General features: G+C 37.7%; 1 long non-coding RNA gene across 1 annotated transcript in view; it reads left to right on the top strand.

Moving 5' to 3' along the window:
* Positions 1 to 16199, top strand: part of LOC145516525 (uncharacterized) — a 365062-nt gene that overhangs the window by 267005 nt on the left and 81858 nt on the right. The window contains exon 6 of the long non-coding RNA XR_014061441.1: positions 9949 to 10126. This is a non-coding gene — a long non-coding RNA (uncharacterized LOC145516525). The remainder of the gene's footprint in view (positions 1 to 9948; positions 10127 to 16199) is intronic.

The following is a 16199-nucleotide window of genomic DNA, read 5'->3' as shown; positions in this document are numbered from 1 at the left end:
CATCTGTCCTTGACTACCAGGGGATTTGTTGTATTTTCAGTCCTTAAGTCATGTCTGATTGTTTGCAAGCCTATGGACTAGGCTGCCATGCTCCTCTGTCCAAGGAACTCTCTAGGCAAGAATACTGGAGTGAATTGCCATTTCCTTCTCCAGGGGATCTTCCTGACCCAGGAATTGAAACCTCATCTCCTGCATTATCGGGTGGATTCTTTACCACTGAGCCACTGGGGAAGCCCAGCTACTAGGGATAGGGAAGATTTAACTTCCCAGGTGAGATGGCACCCCTCAGCTGAGGGCAGTTCTGAGGAAGCAAGTTGCAAGCACTCCACAGCTGGTGGATATGTGAAGTGGTGAGGAAAAGAGATACAGGAAGGGCAACCACAGTTCCTACCAGAGGAAATTATTGAATATTACTCAAGAAATTACAATGGTAACTAGGCTTATGGTGGTGATCATTTAGTAATGTATAGAAATATTCAATCGCTGTGTTGAGTACTGGAAACTAACAATGTTGTACGTCAAATATACTTCAAAAATAAACTAAGAGGAAAGAGACAGATTTGTGGTTGCCAGAGGTGGGGAGTAGGAGGAGGGAGAATTGGATGAAAGTGGTCAAAAGCTACAAACTTCTAGTTACAAAATAAATACTAGGGATGTAATGTACAATATGATAAATATAATTAATATGACTGTATGTCATCTATGACAGTTACTCAGAGAGTAAGTCCTAAGAGCTCTCAACACAAGGAAAAAAATATTTATTTTACTTTTATAGCTGTATGAGATAATGGATGTTCCCTTGACTTATTGTAGTAATCGTTTCATGATATATTTCAGCCAAATCATTGTTGTTGTTCAGTCACCCAGTTGTGTCCAACTCTTTGCAACCCCATGGACTGCAGCATACCAGGCCTCCCTGTCCCTCACCATCTCCCGAAGTTTGCCCAAGTTCATGTCCGTTGCGTCAGTGATGCCATCCAGCCATCTCATCCTCTGATGTCCTTTTCTTCTTCTGCCCTCAATATTCCCCAGCTTCAGGGACTTTTCCAGAGAGTCAGCTATTTGCATCAGATGACCAAAATACTGGAGTTTCAACTTCAGCATCAATCATTCCAACGAGTATTCAGGGTTGATTTCCCTTAAGATTGATTGGTTTGATCTCCTTGCTGTCCAAGGGACTCTCAGGAGTAGAACAAATCATTATGTTGTACATTTTAAAGTACACAGTGCTATGCTATATGCCAGTTATATCTCAATAAAACTGGAAGGAAAAATCATAATCCATGAAAAAAAGAAATTGCAGTAGTAAAAAGAGAAGAGACTCAGGAGGCTGAATCAGCATCCTGTGGGCATAGAGAATGGTAGTGGTATGATAATGGAGGTGACTACAATGTCAGGAAAGGACTCCCTGTAATCTGTGGGTATCGTGTTAGAGGAGCTGGTATAAAAGTGGTCTCACCCGGATATTAAACAACTCAGGCGGGTGAGCAGAGGCCAGTGGTCACTGAAAAAAGAGATGCAATGTATGATAATCTATGACATCATCTATGTATGGGAGTATAGGAGGTAAGGCAGAGTGGTGGTGGATGATCAAGTTTGGTAAAGGAAGTATAGCCAGAAAGAAAATAAGACTATAAATCACAGTCTGGGAGAATTGTTTCCAGTTATCTGATTTTTATCAGATGAAATGATATTTTCCAGAACCAAGATATATAATTTAGGGCCTTGCCACTATAATGTCGATCACAAGGTAAAGCTATTGAAGAGAGGATGCCCCCAAATGCTCACTTTTCTTATGTGATTTGGCATCAATGTCACCACCATGAAGTGTTTTTTTGACCTCCCTTCTGCAAGGCTGAGTTAGGAGGCCTTAACCGTCTGAATTTACTTGCCTTCTCACTTGTTACACCATTTTATAACTGCCTCCTTACCTGCCAGTTCTACTCTAAGATCCTGTAGAAACTGTATCTTAGTAACACCTCAGTTCCTAGATTCTGGCACATTGTTGGCATTGAACAAATGTTTGAGTGAGTGACTACATCATTACACTTGTGTTTATTATCAATTTGCATAAATCAAACACATTTCTTTGGATATATGGTGGGCACGTGACATTAAGTGATTTTATTTTTATTAATAGCTTCTTGCTATGTGTGGATGGACAGTTGGAGAACTGTCTTGTTTGTTGATACCATCCTTGTATAAAAGTCCCTTTGGGGAAGTACACAGTGTATGGAAAGAACAACTACCCATGTATGGTTGCTTAGTTTTATTCCAGCTTTACTAATGTAGGAAAAAGCAATTCATTAGAAATATTGAGTAATGCAATTAATATATACCTTAGAAATGATAAATTCCTTCTTGATTATTTAGTAAATAATTCTGATGATACATAGCCAATCTAAATAAAATAATCATATTTGTCCCCTTCAAAGAGAACTATGATTGTTCTTGAAATATCTTTGATAATTCAGTTGGCCCAGACTAGTCTCATGGTATAAATTAAGTCAAAGATACAGTAGACAAATTAACTTGGCTTGGGAGAACTGCCCCTCAGTTTATTTACTGTTACAATAAACTAGTAAACTCAAACCATCATATACCAAAAATACATCAATATACAGTGTAGACAGAAGAAAGTGAAATGTATTGGGGGGGAAGTATTGGAATGAAGTTATTTATGCAGTATTTATTTATAATACATGTTACTCCCCAAAAAGCATTTAAAATGGATTAACAATAGAGCACGATAAATTACACTGTAGAAAAAAATGATCAAAGAGCAAAATGAAAAGCACAGTGAAGCTAGGAGTGATTTGATTATGTAAGAAGCACACCTAAAGTCTAATAGCACAAGTAGGTTGTGCTCTTTTGCTTATACCAAGTATGAATGTGTTTTTGAGTAGAGGGTCATCTGAGAAAAAAGGATAAAGCTGCTTAATCTCCTTAGTCGTTGTGACTCTTAACAGCTTAATAATGGGGAGCCCTCATAGCTCAGTTACTCAAAAATACAGTGTTGAATTGTAGGCCTGCAAACCACCTTGGAGGACAGTGTTGTAGCTAAGTCAGATTGGTGAGGAAGGAATGCAAGGTTTAATGACAGTGCTTTGTATTGCCTGAATTCCACACACTTTGAGGTCCACCTCAACTCTGCTTTTAGGCTCTGCTTGGCTACCATCCTTAGAACCACTATGGCTGTTTGCAGAAGGTCCAAAACTTGTTTGTCTCTTCAAATTCTCTCCTTTCTCCGTGTTTGCCTTTGATAACGTGTGGTAAATGTAGCATAACAAAGGTACACACTGCCTGTAAAATCCACTTCCTTCTTGCCCTGCAGATTCATGCTCAAGAAGGTTTAGACCTATCACCTCTCACTAGAGCCACGTAAATAACTGGCAGTGATTTCTTTTCTTGCTAATAGTCATTAACTGAAAAATCTTGCTTCCATAATACAAAATTTGTATCTACTATAGGCCAGTCCTTAACTACCTTACAAGAAGTGAAGGGAAAGTATCAGTTGCTCAAATTAGTCATGATCCCCACACCTGGGAAATGGTGTTGTTGAAGCACTTGAGCCATAAAACCAGATGGCACACTATGTTTATATAAGCTGTTTGCCTAGAAACTGAACCAGATTGGTAAACACTAAATCAATATTTGAGGGTTAGGTGCCAGCTGTTTTTCAGGATGCCATTAAGTGACTGGAGCTCATCAGCAGGTCTCAAATAAGAGGCATCTTTAAGCCTGGCCACTGTACCTAAATTCCTCTGTTTCACAGCAGCCATGTGAACATTTCAGTCTTTTCCATAGGACTTGACAAACCTAACACAGATTGTCACCACACTGCCATAATTTTTTCTCAAGAGTTTTATTCATTTAGGGCTGGCAATAACTAACTAATGGACTGACTGTTTATTTGCTTGGCATCCCTTCTTAAATGCTCATTGACCAGTGAATCACTTGGACTTGCATGTGGTTTTGGTTTAATTTGCCATTTTACTGTTGCCAGGGACCCCAGTGGTTTACACTTGCCATGCACCAATAAACTTTTTTTTATAATTGGAGAGATCTGTTGTGCTCCTCGATGCCACATGGCAGAAGGACCTTAAAAGTCAATTAATAATAAGAGCAGTTAAATGATATTTTATCAGTGTGTTTGGGGACAGCTGAAATCAATAGGTTAAGTTTAATTCCAACTAGTAATAAAAAAGATTGTTTCTATGATTCTTAACCTGTCAAGCCAAACATTTCTGCAAAAGCTGACATGATTTTCAAGTTTTTATGTTTACTTCCATTAAACTTGAATGTGATTCTACCCTGATCTTATGTATATATTTCCTGTCCTATTAAGTGGAAACTCTATGGATAAAACAGGAAGTTAATGTTTATTGGAGTGTCTTTTTTGAAGTAAGGAGACAGACTTAGTAACTTTATATCTCTTTAGCAAACTATATTCAATGAAAATAAAGTGTAAAGTCAGAATTACTGGGTTTGCAAATTAATAAATTATTACTTATATCCGCACAAGTCACTTCTCAGAGCTCATTTCATCATCTAAAGTAGGACAAAACACCCTGATGATTTTAAGAGGGCTGATAAAAGTAACATAGGCAGAACTATAGCAAACTATAGTGATATAGGCAAAAATATATTATCGTTATAATGATTCATATCACAGTTTAAATTCCTTAAATATCTAAGTTAAAAGTATATTAAGACTCTAACTTCGACAACATATATTAGAAATGTATACTAGATTTATATTTGGAAAGCTGACTATATTTAAGATGTCAGTTCCTTCTAAAATGGTTTACAAAGGAAGAGAGGTAAATGTATTAACTTTGAATGTCTTCAGATTTAGAGGTTTATATTATAAAACCAGTTGGGGGATCCTCTAGGGAGAAGGCTAGGATGATTGAAAATTTAATTGTAAATTTATATGGGTGACTAAATTAGTAATTATTTCAGATAAAACCCCCTTGTTTCTCAAATTTGTCATGCGAAAATATGCTATAAAACCTAAAATATTTAAAATAGTTGACAATTGATATTTAAATTACCAGATACATACGTCCCTGGTGGCTCAAAAGGTAAAGAATCTTTTGGCAATGCAGAAAGATCCCTGGGTTGGGAAGATCCCCTGCAAAATAGTATTCTTGCCTGGAGAATTCCATGGACAGAGGGGCCTAGTGGGCCATAGCCCATGGAGTCGCAAAGAGTCAGACACAATTGAGCCACTAACACTTTCACTTTCAGAAAAACAGAACAGCGTTGAACTAGCATATGTGACCATGGAGTATGTAATTAGTGGAAATAATTGGTTATTTAATAAATAATGGTGAAATAAGCAGCTGTATGAAAGATCATAACAGCAGGTAGATTCCTACTTCATAGCATATGAATTTTAGGTGGATTATAGAAATATATGTAAAATGGTTACAAGCAAAATTGGAAGAAAATAGATGTTGTTAGTTAATGCTGGTAAAGAAAACTCTTCTAAATATAAAGTTAATATATATGAAGGAAAATTTGTTTATCCATATTAAAAAATTAACATAATACAGATTTAACAAAATTCATTAGAAGGACTGATGCTGAAGCTGAAGCTCCAGTACTTTGGCCATGTGATGCAAAGAACCAACTCATTAGAAAAGACCTTGATTCTGGGAAAGATTGAAGGCAGGAGGAGAAGGGGACGACAGAGGAAGAGATGGTTGGATGATGTCACCAATTCCATGGACATGAGTTTGAGCAAGCTCTGGGAGATGGTGAAGGACAGGGAAGCCTGGCATACTGCAGTTCATGGGGTTGCGAAGGGTCGGAAATGACTGAGTGACTGGACAACAGCAAAACAAAATTCAGAGAATAAATAGTAAGCTGGGAAACACTGACGATAAGACAAGCTTGAATAGCTTTCGGTTATTAAGAACTCGGTAATAAAAAAATATTATCCCAACTGGGTGAAGGGGAGGGACAATTCACAGAAGAGGAGATACACAAAACTTACAAATCTACCTATCAATTAAAATACACATTTAAAAAGGCTGTCAAATGACATAAGGAAATGGAAACCCACTCCAGTACTCTTTCCTGGAAAATCCCATGGACAGAGGAGCCTGGTAGGCTACAGTCCATGGGGTCGTGAAGAGTCGGACACGACTGAGCGACTTCACTTTCACTTTTCACTTTCATGCACTGGAGAAGGAAATGGCAACCCACTCCAGTGTACTTGCCTGGAGAATCCCAGGGACGGGGTAGCCTAGTGGGCTGCCATCTGTGGGGTCGCACAGAGTCGGACACGACTGAAGCGACTTAGCAGCAGCAGCTTCCCAAGTTACCATATTTTAAATTTAATTTAAATTTAATTTTTAAGGTTAATATATTCATCTAATTTAAAGTTCAGATAAGGTAAAAACAATCCTTATCTCACCTATTCCCAGCTCATTAATTCTATCTGAGGAGATAACCAATGTTTGTAATTTCTTACGGAAGAGTTTTTTTTTTTTTCCCCAATTGTTTTGAATAATAATGTTGGTGAGGACTCAGTGAAAAATTTTTGAGGAAAATCTACATGTGACAGTGTACCTGTAAAAAAAATTGGGCTATTCAAGCATTAATATGTTTAATTGTTGACCCATTCATTCTCATTCCTCTTTCTAAGAAATTATCTCAAAAAAAAAATCAGACACGTGGGTACAAATTTGTGAATTTATTACTAATGACATCTTGTTTATAATAGAGAAAAAATAGAAACAAGTTTAAGGACTTCTCTGTAGCTCAGCCTCCATTTAAAATGACTTTCTTACACTGCAATACAAATATACTATTCTCATTTCTGAAGAATGGACTATGGAGAGTTCTTATGCTCTGAAAGATAGAAAAGAGCAATGGAGAGAAGGAGAGGGCAAGGAAGCGTAAGGAGGAAAGTGGAGAGTGGAAGGACTTTAGATGAGTCATCTACTTCTCATTTACTGTCTCAAATATTGAACGCCTTTTAGTACTTAACCAAAGGTCTAACAGCTCATCATTTATGATAAATCATCAAAAATCATCATCCTTTAGACCTTTGGTTACATTGTTTAAAAAAAAAGTAGCTAAACCCCTTCACTCCTTCTCACATGGCTCAGAAGATAATCCTTACAGAACCATAGGATGGTAATTTGATTATTTATTTCTACAAATATTTTATGGTTTTTTAAGATATTTAAGCTCAGTATGATTTTTAAAATCACACTAACCGGTTTCCAACAATAACACCCTCCTTCCCAGTATAAAAACATAAACTCTTCTGGGATTCTAACTAAGGTTGAATTATATTTATTATTAATTTCAGAGAAGTTAATGTTTGTATAACATCATTTTCATATGCAGGAACAGGGTATTTTTCTACGTCTCTTCAGGTCAAGTTTTAAGTCCTAATACTATTTTATCATTTTATTTATATATGTGCTTTTTCTACATCCCTAAGTGTATTTCCATGAAGGTAATATAAAATTAAAATGTTAATAGAATAAAATGAGGAAACATTAGAAAATGTTGAATAATATAAAAAGATATTCTTGAACAATAGAGAAACACAATAAAGAGAAAAGGAAAAACCTAGGCCTATAAGTTAAGATTTTAAGTGAATTAGATAAAAAGTCATAAATTTCAAATAATGATAATACAACATAAGAGATATTTCTGGTATGTAGCTGATAAGGGTTAACACTCATCATTTAAGTTCAGTGACATAATTTGCTAAGAAAATAATAGATAACCCACAGGAAACAGGGAAAGTCATTCATCAGAAAAATTCAAATGGCCAATAAAAAATTGGCCAATAAACAAGAAAAGATGCTTAACCACATTGCCAATACAAATTAAAATAAGACAGTAATATTTTCCCAAAAGAGGGGCAAAAATGTAAAATAAAGATAACACCATTTGCAGACAACAATAAAAATAAACTAGTGGTCTTGTACATTGGTGGAAATATAAATGGCTGTGACCTCAGTGGAAATGGAACAACTGATTAGTAATACTAATGTAAAATATGTAAAAAACTTAGGACTCATCAGTTAAATTTTGGGAATTTATCTTAAGGAAATAATATCAGTTGATAAAAATATGTGGACACAGTGTTTATTGCAGTTTTACAGTGATAAAAATACTATAACTATTTTATCACCCATTAATAGGGGAATAAGAGATTATATCACAATGCAGCCTGCTATGGAATTTTGGTGCTGTTAACAAAAATAATTAAAGCTTTATTTGTTAACCTGAAAGGATATTCATCATGTCCTTTAAAGAAAGAGATGCAAGTTTAAGAGTAGTTTATCAAGTATTATCCATTTTTTTGTAAACCAAACAAAATGTAAGAATAATACAACTCTTTACCCCTACCAACTAAATGTATGCATTTAGTCAGATTCAGATAAAGTTTTTAAAGTATGTATACCCAACTATTACTCAAGGAATTAGACATGTCGAGAATAGGCAAATCTCTGGAAACAAAAAGTACATTAGCAGTTGCTGAATGGGAAAGTGTTCCATACAATCAAAGCTTTGCCTTTTCCAGTAGTCATGTACAGATGTGAGAGTTGTACAATAAAGACTGAGTGCCAAAGAAATGATGCTACCAAATTGTGGTGCTGGAGGAGACTCTTGAGTCCCTTGGACTACAAGGAGATCCAATCAGCCAATCCTAAAAGAAGTTAACCTTTAATATTCATTGGAAGGACTGATGCTGAATCTCTAATACTTTGGCCACCTGATGTGAAGAGCTGACCCACTGGAAAAGACCCTGATGCTGGAAAAGATTGAAGGCAAAAGGAGAAGGTGGCAGCAGGCAATGAGATGGTTAGATAGTGTCACTGGCGCAGTAAATGTGAATTTGAGCAAACTCTGGGAGATAGTGGAGGACAGAGGTGCTTGGCATGCTACAGTTCATGGGGTTGCAAAGAGTTGGACATAACTTAAAGACTTAGCAACAACAAAAATAGGAAAGAGGAATTGGGAAGAAATTCAGGGGATTTCTAAAGGCTGTGGGGCTCCTTAAAAAGTCATTGTGTTGAACTGTAGCCGGCCTGGCTCTTCTTGTCTGGAAAATCCTCATGCGATTTTCCAGGCAAGAATACTGAAGTGTGTTGCCATTTCCTCCTCCAGGAGATGTTCCTGACCCAGGGATTGAACCCACATCTCCTGTGTCTCCTGCATTGGAGGCAGATTCTTTACCACTGAGCCACTGGGGATGCTCTACGAGGTCATTAAATATAATAAAATTGAACATGATGATGGTTGCATGCCTGTGTGTATACTGATAACAGTTTAAATGATAAATTTCAAAATCACTATAACTTTAGACTTACTCAGTAATTGTTTCAATTTGAAATCTTGTTATCTTGCTCTCCTTGCTTATTCACTATATATCATGAAGGTATTTTATGGTATACCTCAGACTTCAGAATACATTCATATTCACATTTTTAAACTTTAAATGGGTAAATTTTGTGTTATGTAAATTATATTTCAGTAAAACTGTTGCAACAAAGAAAAACTCTACTGTATCTTTGTGGGAAAATAAGAGCAAAAAATATTTCAGTATTATTATGAAGGTAATTTTGACATCGTAGCCCTCATGAAAAGGCTTCAAAGACCCTCAAGAAGTTACAAGACCACACCTGGAGACTGTTGGCTTGGAATACTGTAACCATTGAGTAACAGATGTAACTATGCTGAAAGAAGTAGATTGCATGTATACAATTAAATTATGTGATCCAGGTGGAAGAGTCATGAAATTTAGCCCTCTTGAATGCACTGATTCCTTCTAAAAGAATATGAACTGAGATGCTTTCATGTGGGTTAGAAAGAACTGGATAGAAATAATTGATAATTGCTGGAAGCCCTCCTCCTAGGATCAGTGTTGTAAATAATTCTAACAGTTTCTTCATCTCCCTTTATTTTTAGGATTCTGGAAGGGATCATCCAGTTAGCAAAGTTAAATCATTTGTGGCACCCTGCCTTTCTATGGGACATCCTTTGTGGTTCAGCTGGTAAATAATCTGCCTGCAATGTGGGACGGAGAAGGCAATGGCACCCCACTCCAGTACTCTTGCCTGGAAAATCCCATGGACGGAGGAGCCTGGTAGGCTACAGTCCGTGGGGTCACTAAGAGTCGGACATGACTGAGCGACTTCACTTTAACTTTTCCCTTTCATGCACTGGAGAAGGAAATGGCAACCCACTCCAGTATTCTTGCCTGGAGAATCCTAGGGATGGCGGAGCCTGGTGGGCTGCCGTCTATAGGGTCGCACAGAGTCGGACACGACTGAAGCGACTTAGCAGTAGCAGCAATGTGGGAAACCTGCGTTGGGAAGATCCCCTGGAGATGGGAAGGTCTGCCCATTCCAGTATTCTGGCCTGGAGAATTCCATGGACTGTATAGTCCATGGGGTCACAACTGAGTGAGAGTGAGGGAAGATAGGTTTTGGCCCCTTTTCTTTCTATTGCTAGAGGCAGAATATTCTCCAAAACTAAAAAAAAAAAAGTTTGGATGCTGAAACAGCAAAACTAAGACAAATAAGCACTGCTCTTCCTAGGAGGGATTTTGCACTTGTCTTCTCCATTATTTCTTAACTAAAGGTAGCAAAGTACTGGTTTCTGATAGTAATCAGCATGTTGACCTTGAATCTAGACCATACCTAGGAATGTATGATACTAGGATTGTTGAAAACTGTAAGGCAGTAGTCACTTTACTGAAGAAAGACAAAAACTTAAGACAATGAACAAATAATTTCACATTATCCAAATAACATACGACTACCTTGTAAATTCTGTGATATTGTTCTGAATTTCACGATATCGTTAAACACAATCATAGGGAAATTAAAGTTAAATGTTGTGATCCTGACCTCCAAGTAAACCTCCATAATACAGCATCACTTTTCACCGTAAACATTTGTCAAATATTTTGTTCTCTGTAGTCAACCATCTTCTGAAATAGATGTTGTTTGATAGGAAGAAACCTGAAGTCAAAGGTTCTTTGCACGTATATCACTATTCATATTTTAAAGTTTAGATACTTTCAACAAGTCCTTTGACTGGCATATTTCTTGCAATGTGGTAAGCCCCTAGCTTTCAAACTCTTTGATTTTACTGGTGAGTCTCTGATGAGAAGGCATGCCTAATTGAAAAGAAAGTCACAACCCCTTTCACTTGCACTAGAAAGGTTGTTCTAACACCAGTAATTTTGAAGAGAACCAAGAGTAATTAAGCTGCCAATAATTATAGAAGACTCTTATGCAATAAATTGCCCTTGAGCTCTATTTATTTTGGTCAAGAAACTTCTTACAGGATTTTATTTTTATCTATGGCTGGTACTGCAAGTAATCTTTTGTTTCTTCTATAATAAAGTCAGGGCAGAAAAACGATATGCTGAGAAAAGAACAATGACTGATATCTATAATGTGCATCTAGTTTAAAAATGCAAATCTACAATTTAAAAAATGTAGAAATATCAGTGTTTGTTATATGAAGTCTACACTCTAAAACCAATTCAGATCACCTTCAGTGGACACTGGACAACGCTAACCATTCACAGACTTGTCTACTTGTGTTAGCTACAGTTTAAAAAGGCCTGTTTTTATCCCCCTTAGAGTTACTGGGAGCTCTTAGTCAAATTTAAATGTTTATTATTATTATTACAAAGCTGTTTAAAATACACATTTAGAATAGTAATTATGAATTGCAAGTAGGTTTAGAGGTGAGTGCCTGTTGGGGAAGAATAGAAGAATGAAAATTGAGAGGCATTTGGGAATGGGAGGTATATATAGTTTGGAATAGCATAATTGACATAATAATTATTTTACTTGATTAAATTTATTTTAAAATGTCAAATAGCATTTTAGTTAGGTATTAAGGCAGATATAAGTGAACATGAGTTAAGTATGGTTGAAAAAAGAGAATTATAATTCTTTGTCTTAAATGATGGGTCATAAAAGGCAATGCAATACTGCCTTATTATAATTATAATTATTTTAAGCTCAAAAGTCTAAGATATATAGCCAGATGTTACTCATCATTTCAGCTGGGTGATGGGTACAAAGGAGTTCATGTAAATCTCTCTTCTTTGACATGTTTGAAAATTTTCCATAAGAAAAATTTTATGATCATGGCCTACAATGGCCTAAATAGCTTGAAAAAGTCAATGATGAAAGAAGCTTTGTTCAGAGGTATAAAAATATTTTGGCAGGAGGAGAATAAATTCATATGTGTGCTTTCTTTAAAAAATTTTTTTAAAACCTGTAATAGTAGAAAGTCCTGTCACCAATTGTGATTAAGGATGAAAGGCATTTAGGGGATATGGCAGCCTACTCCAGTATTCTTTCCTGGATAATCCTTTGGACAGAGGAGCCTGTCCATGGTGTTGCAAAGAGCTGGACATGACTGAGCGACTGAGCCTGCACACACATTATGCTATCGATACATACGACAGGAGGCAAAACTAAAGGGAGGGATGTGGAAACCGGGCATGTGTGGGAGTGCATATTAGGCCTGGAGCAGGAGAGACCAGATCAGGACACAGGGAAAGAAAGAAGCAGAGAGAGAGGCAACACACAATCGTGGACTAGGACAGGGAGAAGGTGAAGAAGAGTGAATCTCAGAGGGAGGCAGAAGCCTGCAGAGGAGGTTAGTAGATTTTAAACTACCTAGTTCATAGGGAAATCAACTGTTATAAGACCTAACACTGCTTATCTTCCAAATGATCATAATGGCCTTTTGCTAAATTTGTAATTTGTGTTCCAGTTCACTGGTAATCCTTTTCTCACTTTAGTTTCTTCTTTCATCTCCAATATATCTTTTTTTGTTGTTTATATTTCTTTTTTCCAATGCCATTTTCTAGAGACATTTGAGAGTTTCTAGATTATGAAAGAGCTAAAATTAAATTATTGAAATGAAGCCCCTGGTTACAAATGTATGTGTTTATATTTATGGAAGGGGTAGGAAAACCCTAATGCGGTAATAAAGCTATAGAAACTAAAATGTTTAGGAAATTTTTCTTCAGATAGAATGAAGTTAAGCATAGAACCATTTTCTTTCAGTGTATTTTTGGTTGGTCATTGGAAGAGCTGGCAACCTAAAAATGATAGGTTGAAAAACCCACTGCCATAGACCTGGTCACTGGCTTGTTCTTGGGTTTTTCTGGAGTGTTTTCCTACACCAACAGTGAGTTCTCTGCGGACACCAACTTAATGTCCTACAAGTCAATTCAGTTCTGATACTAACTGCTTAGAGCTAGCACAGACCTCACAGGCTAAGGCTCAGTTCCAGAAGACTGCCTCCACTCCAGATGCCGGTCACAAGTTTCAGGTTATCATCAGTATTTCTGATCAAATTGAGGGTACCCAAGTATCCCTCCTCAGGTTCAAGATTTTCCTAGAGCTCAGGGAAATGCTTTATTCAGATTTACTGATTTACTTCCCCAGTGGCTCAGCCATAAAGAATCTGCCTGCAATGCAGGAGCCACAGGAAATACAACTTTGATCCTGGATGGGGAAGATCCCCTGGAGAAGGGCAATTCAGTATTCTTGCCTGGAGAATCCCCATGGACAGAGGGGCCTGGTGGGATACAGTCCATGGGGGTTGCAAAGAGTCAGACACAACTGAAGCGACTTCGCATGCACTCGCAGTATTGATTTATTGTATAGGAACAGCCAGATGGAAGAAATTCATAGGGCAAGGTATGGGGGATGATCATGCTCAGTCCCTAAGTCATGTCCCCTCTTTGTGACCCCATTTACTGTAGCCCACCAGGCTCCCCTGTCCGTGAGATTTTCCAGACAATAATACTGGCTGCTGCTGCTGCTAAGTCGCATCAGTCGTGTCCGACTCTGTGCAACCCATAGACAGCAGCCCACCAGGCTCCCCCATCCTTGGGATTCTCCAGGCAAGAACACTGGAGTGGGTGGCCATTTCCTTCTCCAAAGCATGAAAGTGAAAAGTGAAAGTGAAGTCGCTCAGTTGTGTCCGACTCAGCGACCCCATGGTCTGAAGCCCAGGCTCCTCCATCCATGGGATTTTCCAGGCAAGAGTACTGGAGTGGGTTGCCGTTGTCTTCTCTAGGGGATCTTCCCCACCCAGGAATGAAACCCACGTCTCCTGCTTGGCAGGGGGATTCTTTACCACTGAGCCACCCGCAAAGCCCTTACGAGCTCTTAGCCAGGGACAAAGACCAAATGTATTTGTTATAATGCCACAGTTTTTAAGAAATTGTTTGGATAAAAATTTGACTTTATTGCAAATTCCTTTACTTTAAAAAGAATAGTTTGTGAATATTTACCACCAATTAATCTCTAAAGTAATGAGTTATATGGGCTTCCCACGTGCCAACAAAGGAGATGTAAGAGATGCAGGTTCGATCCCTGGGTAGGGAAGATCCCCTGGACAAGGGAGTGGCTATCCACCCTAGTATTCTTGCCTGGAGAAGTCCATGGACAGAGGAGCCTGGTAGGCTACAAGTCCATGGGGTTGCGAAGAGTCAGACACGACTGAAGCAACTTAGCACACAGCACAGAGTTATACAGTAGTTTATAATCAACGTGTTATGTTAATGGACTTGTACTCAGCAGGAAACATTTTCTATCATATATTCTGCATGGAGTTTCACCGGCTCTGGTGGTGTGAACTTAATTAAATGTTCAAGTTCTAATCATGATACTCCTTTTTGTAGAAGAAATAATTTGTGTCTTTATTTTCAATTACCTTCTCTCCTCTCTTACCTTTGTTTTGTTTTGCTCTCTTCTTTTTTTTTTTTCTTAAATCACTCTGTAGTTAATATGGGCTTCCCTGGTGGCTCAGCAGTAAAGAATCCACCTGCAATGCAGGAGATATAGGTTCAGTCCCTGGGTGGGAAAGATCCCCTGAAGAAGGACATGGCAACCCACGCCAGTATTCTTGTCTGAGAAATCTCATGGACAGAGGAGTCTGGTGGGCTACAGTCCAGGGGGTTGCAAAAGAGTAGGACATGACTTAGTGACTAAACAACAACAGTGTAGTTGATATACATCATTCAATAAAGATCTCCTCCAAATAAAGGAAATTCTTTTTCTTCCTTTTCCCCTATTCAATTAATTAATTAATCTATGTTTAAGTTGAACAATCCTCTCTGAGAAAGGCAAGACTAAATCAGATAATAGAAGATGCTTTGTGGTAAAACATGACAGGCCTGGTTTAATAATACTTCAGGACAGATCATTCCTTCTGTTCCTTTATTCCTCCCTCCTTCCACTTCCCTCCCTCGCTCCCCTCTTTTACTCTGTTTCTTTCTCTATTCCTTTTTTCTTTCTCTTTCACTCTAACTTTCTCCCTTCCTCCCTGCTTTCCATATTTCTCCCAGTCATTTTTTATTGCATAATCCCCTCAGACTTAGTGGTATAAAACAACAAACATTTTATTATGCTCACTATTCTGTAGGTCAGGAATTTAGGCAGGACATAACAGAGATAACTTGTCCTAATTCCACAGTTTCTGGGACCTCAGCTGGAAAGATTCAAATGACTAGATGCTAGAATAATTTGGAGATTTCTTAACTCCCTTGTTTGGCATCTGTATTGAAATGACTCAATTTGACCACAGCTTGAACACATACAAGGTGGCCTATTCATGTGATCTGATCTTCCTCAAAGCATGGAGACTTCAGAATAGTCAGGCTTCTTAGGTGTCTAAGGACTTGCAAAAATGAATGTTTCAGCAATCATGATTGAAGATGAATGCACTTTTGTGGCCTTGCTGCAGGTTCTGCTATGTTCTGCTGGAGGAGGTGATTATAATGTCACTCTGCTTCATAGAGTGGGGATAAAGACCCTGCTTCCATATGAAATAAGTGTCAAAGAAATCACAACCATATTTTATAACTGCCATACTTACTTTGAAGGAGACTTGGAACTTCCTTTTTACATATTCTGTTCATTTAACAGGCTGTGAGAATGTATTTAGTGAAGTTTGAACCAGTATTCCTGCACTAAGGGAAGACCTTAACTCATTTGTTTCTGTGAAGTGAAAAATATCATTTGAGTGAAAGGTTAATAAGTAAACCTGTTGATCAAAGAAGCATGGTATGTTTTAATTGTATTCCTTTTAAGTACTCTGGAACATTAACAGTAAAATAGAGTAGCATTAAAACAGGGTGTCATTAAGACAGGGAAACACTGCTCTGAACC

This window comes from Giraffa tippelskirchi, chromosome 8 (genome assembly GCF_054371585.1).
Source record: "Giraffa tippelskirchi isolate mGirTip1 chromosome 8, T2T-mGirTip1v1.2.pri, whole genome shotgun sequence".
In the NCBI taxonomy this organism is placed as follows: Eukaryota; Metazoa; Chordata; class Mammalia; order Artiodactyla; family Giraffidae; genus Giraffa; species Giraffa tippelskirchi.
The sequence above is the reverse complement of the archived record's forward strand: the minus strand, read 5'-3'. Positions and strand labels throughout refer to the sequence as shown.